Consider the following 8,832-nt stretch of genomic DNA (forward strand, 5'->3'; position numbering starts at 1 on the left):
ATATGGTGGGGAGACCTCTGGGAACACAGCATGGGGAGCCAGTTTGAGGGGCAAGACAGTGGTCTCTACAGCCAAGGGGTCAGTGTCATAGCCAAGTGGAGCCCAGTAGGCACTTGGATCAAAGGTCTGAGGCTTAGGAAGAGATTCTACTGAAAGTACTGGCCCAGAGCCACGGCCACTCAAGTAGTGGGAACCCTGAGGATGAGTGAGATCACCAGAGAGAGAATGGGACAGGGTCCAGGGCAGAATCATGATTTACAGTGACATTTGAAGAACCAATCAAGGTGTAGGTAGGCGACAAAGGAGAAAGAGAAGGAAAGGCCTGAGACATGCAACAACCAACCAGGAGAGTAGGTTGCCATGGAAACCAAGGTAGTGAAGAGTTTCAAGGAGAAAGTAATCAACACTGTCAAATGCAGCAGAGAATTCCAATAAGATAAAGACAGGATTTTTTTTTCCTTTGGATTTGATGATTAGTAAGCTTTTGATGACCTTAATAAGAGCATTTTAGGGGAGTGACAGGGCATACGGTTGAATAATGTTGAGATGTGAGAGGGAGGTGAATCTGTCACTGAGTCCTTTAAGGAGTCTGGAAAGAAGACTTGGAGATGTGAAGGACAGGGGTGGGGAGGTTGAGCATAGGAAAGACAGGAGCAAGTTCATAGGCAGATATCAACTCCCAAGTGCGAGGTGTTGTTTAGTGACAAAAGTTTATGCATCCCACATAGTCTAGTTTACCACCTGTTTTGTGCCTGGCAGTGTGCCTAGCACTGTGGAGTCTGTGGTGAACGAGTTAAAATAGGCAGATTTCCTGTTCTCATGCAGCTTGTATGGTAGGAGGGGAGAAAGACATGAATCAGATAATCACACATAAATGTGTAATTGCCAACATTGACAGGCACTCTGAAAGACGGGTACCAAGTGCTGGCGGTGTACAAGGGAACCTGCCCTAGGCCAACTCCAGGAGGCTTCCCCGAGGAGGTGACCCGTGAACCAAGTTGTTAAGGAGACAGAGTTAACTGGACTGAACAAATTGGAGAAGAGTATTCTGAGCAGTGGGAACAGTGTGTGCAAAGGGAGGTGCAGTTAAGACCAGAGAAGGAGACAGTGCTGGCTGGGTAGAGCTTTAGAGGTCAGGGCTGAGCTTCTGTGTCCATCCTGAGAGCGAGGGAAGCATGATTGAGGCCTGCCCTAGTATTTCCTGTGATCTGAGACTCTGGCTGGTCCGTGGAGAGTCATTAGAGGAAGCGCGGGTAGACTTAGGGAGACCATTTAGGAAGCTTCTGTTATCATGGTGGGCAGGATTTGGACACAGCACCTTCTGGTCAGTCTTGGTGCTAGATGGATTGAAGAGGGGCAGGGAGAGGAGGAGGTATTCTGGATGTCCCCTGAGTTTCTGGCTTACCTTACTGGTGGCGTGGCAGTGCTTTTCTCAGAACTGGGGAGCCCTACAAAGAAGCTAAGGCCTGTGAGGCAGACCCCAAGTCTGGTGGTAGACAGCTGAGACATCCAAGCTGGGAGATGGGGAGGAGGTGGTTGAATGTGTGGACCTGGAACACAGAGTGAGACCAGTTCAGAATCCCTCAGAATTCCTGAGGGATCCTGAGTGGAAATGTGAATTGAAGTGGTATCAGGTTTCTGGAGTATCCTGAGGGGGTGAGAGAGGCTGAGGAAGAAGAGACCAGGCACCAACAATTGGGGCCTGTAAAAGGAAAGGAGGATCCTCCTAGGTACAGAAAAGAAAGGGTCAGAGAGGTCTTTCAGCAGAAAGATGGAGTGGCCAGCAGTGGGTATGTGCAGAAAGGTCAGGGGTCAAGGGCAGATCCACAAGCCCCTCTGGTGTGCAACTGCACAGTCACCATTGCGCCCCTGGAATTGGGCAGCCTGGTGTTCCTGCCAATTGGCACCCCTAGGGCCCATGGGAGACCTCTGGGGACCTTAACGGAGGCAGCTTGTGTCAGGGGTGATTAAGGAGAGGAAGGAGAGAGGGAGCAAAGTCTAGGCCCTTTAAATTAAATTTTAGTCTTTAAGGAAAGAGCAGTGCTGGCATATGAATATTCTGAGGGAAGGGAGCCGGAGTAATGGAGTGATTAAGGATGGAGACAATTAGTGAAATGAGTTCCCATGGGGGTTGGGTTCAAGTGTGGTGATAGATAAATTAGTTTGGGGCAATAATGTATATTTGACTGAACGGGGCAAAATTTAATTATTTACCTTTTAGAAAGTAACTTGATCTCCATGTTCTTTTGGGAGCTTTTATCTGACCTATGTACCAACTACAGCTCTAATTAGCACCATTCTTATCCTGTCTCATGGCTGGGATCCTGTCTTATTATTTTTTTGTGTTTCTCAGCACCTAGCAACAGGCAGTAAGCTTTTTGGGTGCTGAATCGATATTATTCGCCTTGAAATGAAAAATCTGAAGTCAACACTCACACTTTTTGACTGAAAAGAATCTGTAATGGTTCTCCTGAAGGACGATACAAGAAGGAATTAGGGTATTAAGTCATGGTGGCAGGGATTTGGGTGGGTAGGGGGGTGGAGAAAAAGTAGAGAAGTCGGCTCTCCTTATCCTTATAAGCTCTGTGCCATTTATGCATGTTCCCATTCATCATCTCATGTGAACTTCACCTTCCTCGACAAGAAACAGAGCATCACCCCACATCATAGAGGAGGGAGCAGAAACTGGAGAAGGAAGTGCCTGTCTGACATAGAGCACAAGTAGCAGGAACTGGGTTCAACCTCAGTCCATCTAGGATCACAGTCCTTCTTCCCAGGACCAGGTTGAGCTGAGAGAAGGAAGAAGAGGGGTCTGTGAGGTCCAGGTGGAGACGCCCTGCAGGCACGTGCAGAAGGCTGGAGGTATGGTCTGACTGGAGACAGGATATTAAAGCATCATATCAAACAGTGGTGATAACACCTGCAGTGAGAGTACTAGAGCAGGTAGCACTCTTGTCTAAGAAGCCTCCCACCACGTGAATGATATATACATTCTATATTTACATCGAAGCCTTCTGTATTTTTTTAAAATGTTTTTCCTTAACCCATATGAAACAAATGTTCATGTATGGTGTGACACAGAGACCTAACTTGATCTTTTTCCAAATGGATAACCAGTTGGCTAAGCACCATTTATTGTCCTAACACTGTCTTTTCTCCCAGTTCCCTGTGTCTACACTCTGTTCAGGTCTGTTGATCTGTTTGTCTACTTCTGGGCCAAAACCAAATTTTAATGAGCAAAAGCTTTATCTTACTACCCGGTAAGTTAAGCGCCCCTCCCTTCCTGGCCCTTTATTCTTTTTTAAAATTACCTTGGTCTTATTGCACATTTACTTTTTCATATACGCTTTAGAATCAGCTCATCTAAGTTCCATGAAAAAAATCCTGTGGGAATTTTGAGTGGGATTTCATTGAAGGGAGAAATAACATCTTTAGGATATCAGTTCTTCCCGTCCATGAATGTGGTATCTGTCTCCATTTAATCAAAGTTTTATTTGTTTGGTTTGATTTTTAATGCCTTTTAATAAAGGTTGGTCGCTTTTGTCATAAAGGTTTTTCACATTTCTTATTAGGTTTATTCCTGAGTACCTTATCAGTTTTGTTCCTTTCGTGAGTGTAAAAGGTTTTTCGTTTTTTCTTTTTGCTTTCCAAATTTTAATCAATTTACTAATCACGGTTCTTCATTCACAGACACACACTCGGAGTAAATGTGCTTTGTCCCTGGGCACACAAATGAGAACACAGCACACATATAAAATAGAACTAATTGGCTGGAAATGAATTAGAATTTTTGAATTAAAATTTAATTATACAAGTAATACATGAATACATTTTCCTTTAAATAAAATTAGAGTATTACAGATAAAGAAGTCTCTACTGAACACCCCCACCCACCCCTACAGATCCCTCTCCCCCTACCAAGGTAGCTGCTCTTAGGTTTTTGCTGTTTATCCAGAATGTTTTCCAATGCCCATTGAAACACGTCTTCTGTTCTCTTTTTGTGTGTTTGTTTGCACAGACATGGTGTGTACAAGCTGGAGGTGTTGCTCTCAGCTTAGTGCACCCTATGGGACTCCTGATGTAGCCGACGCACCTTGCCGCAGTGTTCCTTGCAGCTGACGACTGGCGACCCTAGCCAATTACACCACGTTTGATTTCCTTGTTTCCTATTGATTGACTATTAAAATGTTTCCAGTGTCACTCCATTAAGACAAACCTGTAAGCACATCTCATAATTGCTCGTTTTGCACGTGTACAAGTATTTCTCTGGGATAGATACTTAGAAATGGAACTGATTGGATATAGGGTATACATATCTTAAATTCTAATAGAAAATTCTAAAATGTTCTCCAAATTGCCTTCTGATGTAATCTCCTGCTAACAGTGTGTGTGTCCATTTCCCCAGACCACGTCCCAGTTTTCCATTTTTAACCAGTCTGATGAGTGAAAAACAGTATCTAGCTTTAGTTGGCATTTTTCTGAATTACCTACAAGACTGAGGTCTTCATGTGTTTACTGTCCATTTTTATTTCTTCCTCTGGATTGCTTGTGCATATCCTTTGCCCATTTTTTTAAGGGTTTTTTTTGTCTTTTTGCTATTGATTTTTAAGAGTTCTTTATGTATTTGAATATTAATACTTTGTCATGTATATTGCAGATGTTTTCTGCATTGTGATCTGTGTCATTTAATTGTATAGTGTCTTTTTGTCTTAGAGAAATTTGAATTTTGATACAGTCAAATTTGTCGATCTTACTTTTATGCCATTTTTACAGTCTTATTTGAGAAAGTCTTCCCTATGTCAGGGTCTTAAGTAGTTCCTGTATTTCCTTCTCTAAAATTTATAGTATATACAAAAAATAAATTCCATATGCACAAATCTTAGCATCTAATTTTAATCCCTCCCCGTTCCCCCCAAATGGATAGGTAATTGTTCCAACACCATTTATGAAACAACATATCATTTCTCCACTGATTTAAAATTGCTGCCTCTGCCTGACACTGAATTCCAGTGCGGGTCTCTGTCAGAGCTCTTTCTGGTCCTGGTCCACTGATCTATTTGTTTACTCCTGAGCTTGATAATATGCTTTGCTAGCTGGTGGGACAAATCCCACCCTCTTTGTTGTTTTTATAAAATTGCCTTGGTCATCCTTGCATATTTGTCCCACTACATGAATTTTAAAATAGCCTGTCAAGTTTCAGGAAAAATTCTGCTAAGATTTTAATTGGGATCACATTGAGTTTTAGATAAGTTTGAAGACAATTGGCACCTTTGTCATATTTGAATCTTCCTACCAATGCTCGTTGCTGTATCTCTCAGTTCCGGTTATCTTTTGTGTCTTTCAGGGAAGTTTAATGGTTTTCTCTAGTTAAAGTCTGGCATATTTCTTGATAAGTGTATTCCTAGGTTTATTATAGGTTTTGTTGTCAACTGTGAATAGGGTCTCCTCTCCCCGTATTTATTTGGCCCTTGTTTCTCTGTATTTCATTTCAACCTGTTTACTATAATCAGTGGGCTTGGCTTGCAGACACACACACAAAGTGAACGTTCTTCCTCCAAGGGCACAAATGTGCAAGCACAACCAAACCCACAGAGCTGGTGTAATTGGCTGGAAATAAATTAAAATCTTTTCAGATTATACTTTAATTAAAGAAGTAAAGCTTGAATACATTTTCCTTTTAAAAGTAGAACAATATGAATATAACTAAAGTTTCCTTCAGTCACCTGGGATCCTGGTCCCTTCCCCCTCCACAGATGTGGCCACTGTTCAGAGTTTTATGTTTTGCCTTCCACAGTAAATACATAGATAGTATTGATGGAGGTATTTTGAATAAACTATACCATGTCATAAGTATTACACTGTATCCTGCGTTTTTCGCTTAATCTTATATTTTGGGATCTACCCACGTTAGTGATACAGCAGCTCTTGCTGACGCTTTCTAACAGCTGTATAGTATAGTAGTACAGTACTCCTTCCCGTGACTGTATCATGTTTCCACGTCTCTAACATCCTAGACCCTGAGGGGTTCCTGCCCTTCACCCCCTGTGATGAAGAATGCTGCCGGGAACATCCTGGCACCTGCCTGCTCCAGAACTGTTTCTGTGGGTAGGTACTGAGAGTAGAACTCTGGCCTATATGGTGTCCACTGCTTTAGTTTCAATAGACATAGCCCAGATTGGCTTCTGAAGTTGCTGCGCCGATTTAAGCTCTTGCCACAAGTAAATGTAAATTTTCCCTTTTTCAGCTTTTAAAGTTTTGGGTCTGATGGATGGAAAAAGTGGTTTCTTCTTGGTTTCATTTGTGTTTTCCTTGTCACGCTGTGGCCTCCTTCCGGGTCTCCTGGCCATGTGTATTTCCTCCTGTTGGGATCATCCTGCATCTCCTTTGTCCATCTTTCTTCTGTGGTGTTTTTTTCTTATTAATTTATGGGATTTCTTTGTGTATTTTTTACATTAATTCCCTGTCTATGCATTGCTTATAATTCTCTACCATTCTGACCCTTGTCATTTTAACTGTATTGTATCTTTCATTGTAGAATTTTTCATTTCTATGTCAAATTTAGAATCGTATCTTGCCTTAAGAAGGCTCTCCCTGTACTAAGATCACAACCATTTTTCCTGTATTTTTTCTAAAGCTTTCATAGTTTTCTTTCTTGCATATGTATTTTACATTACTTTACTTTTATTTTCACATTTAAATCTTTACTGCACATGAAGCTCATTTTAAGTGTGATATTGGTGCTTAATTTTAATAAATTTCAAAATTGATAACCAATTTTTTCTAATACTATTTATGGAATAACATATTTCTCCACTGATTTAAAATTGCTGCCTCTGCCTGACACTGAATTCCAGTGCGGGCCTCTATCAGAGCTCTTTCTGGTCCTGGTCCACTGATCTATTTGTCTACTCCTGAGCTTGATAATATGCTTTGCTAGCTGGCGGGACAAATCCCACCCTCTTTGTTGTTTTTATAAAATTGCCTTGGTCATCCTTGCATATTTGTCCCACTACATGAATTTTAAAATAGCCTGTCAAGTTTCAGGAAAAATTCTGCTAAGATTTTAATTGGGATCACATTGAGTTTTAAATAAGTTTGAAGACAACTGGCACCTTTGTCATATTTGAATCTTCCTACCAATGCTCGTTGCTGTATCTCTCAGTTCCGGTTATCTTTTGTGTCTTTCAGGGAAGTTTAATGGTTTTCTCTAGTTAAAGTCTGGCATATTTCTTGATAAGTGTATTCCTAGGTTTATTATAGGTTTTGTTGTCAACTGTGAATAGGGTCTCCTCTCCCCGTATTTATTTGGCCTTTGTTTCTCCGTATTTCATTTCAACCTGTTTACTATAATCAGTGGGCTTGGCTTGCAGACACACACACAAAGTGAACGTTCTTCCTCCAAGGGCACAAACGTGCAAGCACAACCAAACCCACAGAGCTGGTGTAATTGGCTGGAAATAAATTAAAATCTTTTCAGATTATACTTTAATTAAAGAAGTGAAGCATGAATACATTTTCCTTTTAAAAGTAGAACAATATGAATGTAACTAAAGTTTTCTTTGGCCACCCTCTGAAGTCCTAGTCCCCTCTCTTCCCTATAGTTTCATGTCTCCTTCCATAGAAATGTAAGGTATTGATGGGGGTATTTTGAATGAGTCATCCCAGTTTATAGAGATTTTGCTGTAAGCTGCACTTTTTCACTCCCTCTTATATTTCTAAGATATACTCATAGTGATACAAATAGCTCTTGCCAGTTCCTGTTAGTAGCTGTGTTATATTCGTTCCCATGAAGGGGCCACATTTTTCCTTCCCTAAGATCCATAGACATTTAGTTGCATCCTTTCTTTCCCCCTGCATGACCAGTGCCGCAGAAGCAGCCTTACGCATGCCCCCTCTGTAATGTTTCTCTAAGGTAGTGATTGAGAAGTGGAGTTTTGCTTCTCAGTGTTTCCACATTTTTAGTTTTAGACATTACCAAAGTGTCCTCCATAATTTCTGTACCATGGAAACGTCTAGCCAGAAGATATGGGAGGACTCCAGTCCCCACACCATAAGCAGTTGTTTTAAATATTTGCCAATTCGATGGGTGAAAAATTGAATCACATTTTAAAGTTTGTACATACCTGTTTGGTAGTGAGGTTTTCATATGTGTATTAGGCGTTTGTATTTTCTGTTTTCTGAATGATCTGTTTATTTTTGCTCATTTAAAAAATTAGGTTGTTTGTCTTTATCGTATTGATTTATGAGTTTCCTAATAAAACCTGGATATTAATCTTTGGTGTGTATAGAGATGGCAAATGTTTTCTTCCAGCTTGTCTGTTGCCTTCAAATTTTTTAGGAGCTTTTGTTAGAAGTTATCAATTTTGACATAATCAAATTTATCAATCTCTTCCTTTATCCCTTTTATTTATATATTATGTTTAGGCCTTAGTCCTAAGGTTTAAATATATTCTTTATTCCTTTCTAGTAATTTTGTTTTTATTTGGGTCTTTAATGCAGTTGGAAATGTATGTTTATGATTGAAATGAGGTATGATCTAACCTTTCTGCAAACATACAGCGGATTATTGCAACGTGACGGATTGACTAGTTCATTCCCTCTCCACTGATCTGAAGTGAAACTCCTTCATATACTGAATTGCCTTGTCTAGGTAGGTCTGAGGCACTTGTTCAGTTTCGCTGGTCTGTATATTTCTGTCTGCATCAGACTATTTTATCCACTATAGCTTTAGACCACCTTTTGTTATCTGTTAAGTAAAATGCTCCATTTCACTGTGCTTCCTCTTCAATTATCTCCACTATTACTGCACGTTAACTTCACCACATGAATTTT

This window comes from Hippopotamus amphibius, chromosome 12, assembly GCF_030028045.1.
Source record: "Hippopotamus amphibius kiboko isolate mHipAmp2 chromosome 12, mHipAmp2.hap2, whole genome shotgun sequence".
NCBI classification, from domain to species: domain Eukaryota; kingdom Metazoa; phylum Chordata; class Mammalia; order Artiodactyla; family Hippopotamidae; genus Hippopotamus; species Hippopotamus amphibius.